The sequence below is a fragment of the Tupaia chinensis genome, unplaced genomic scaffold (genome assembly GCF_000334495.1).
Source record: "Tupaia chinensis unplaced genomic scaffold, TupChi_1.0 Scaffold142285_1, whole genome shotgun sequence".
NCBI lineage: Eukaryota > Metazoa > Chordata > Mammalia > Scandentia > Tupaiidae > Tupaia > Tupaia belangeri.
This window is the reverse complement of record NW_006202134.1, coordinates 160,438-161,438: the sequence shown is the minus strand read 5'-3', so window position 1 is coordinate 161,438 and position 1,001 is coordinate 160,438.

The following is a 1,001-nucleotide window of genomic DNA, read 5'->3' as shown; positions in this document are numbered from 1 at the left end:
AAAGAGTGAGACTCTCCGGATCCCAGTTAACACACCTGAGCGTTCCAAGGCATGTGGGCAGAGATTAGCCATGGTCTCTGCAGCTCCATATCTCCGCTATTTACCCTATAACCTGGTCTTTCCTGGCTGGAGCAGATTCCCCCACTGGATTACCTTACAGTCTTTGTCAAAGATCAGTTGGATGTATGTTTTGGGGTTTATTCTTGGCGTCTCAATTCTGTTCCATTGGTCTCCCTTTCTGTTTTGTGTCAATACCTTGCTGTTTTGATTGTCATAGCTCTGTAATATATTTTTAGGTCAGAAAGTAAGACACCTCATAGTTTATTCTTTTTGCACAGTATTACTTTGGCAATACAGGGACTTTTATGACTTTATACATATTTTGTGATTTTTTAAAAAAATTGTGAGGAATATCTCTGGTACTTTGATCAGAATTCCATTGAATTTGTACATTAATTTAGGTAGGATTGACATTAAGATTATATTCTTTCAACCCAGAAATATGGGATGTTTTCCACTTTTTTTGTATAATTTTAAGTTTCCTTTTTAAGTGTTTTATAGTTTTCTTTGTAAAGGTATTTGACTTTTTTGGTTAGTTTTATTCCTAAGTATCTTATTGTTTTTGCAACTTTTGTGAATGCATGCTTTCTTCAATTTTATCTCACTGTGTTCATTGTTAATGTTTTTTTGTATAATTTTAAGTTTCCTTTTTAAGTGTTTTATAGTTTTCTTTGTAAAGGTATTTGACTTTTTTGGTTAGTTTTATTCCTAAGTATCTTATTGTTTTTGCAACTTTTGTGAATGCATGCTTTCTTCAATTTTATCTCACTGTGTTCATTGTTAATGTATAAAAATGCTGGGACCAGCAGTTAGCGTAATGGCTTTGTTGCTGGATTCCCATGTAGTCGACCGCAGTTCGAGTCCCGGACCTGGTGGCTTAAACTCACGCCAGGCACGTGTGCGTGCATGCCCAAGATCCTGAGAGGAGAAGGGGTTGCAGA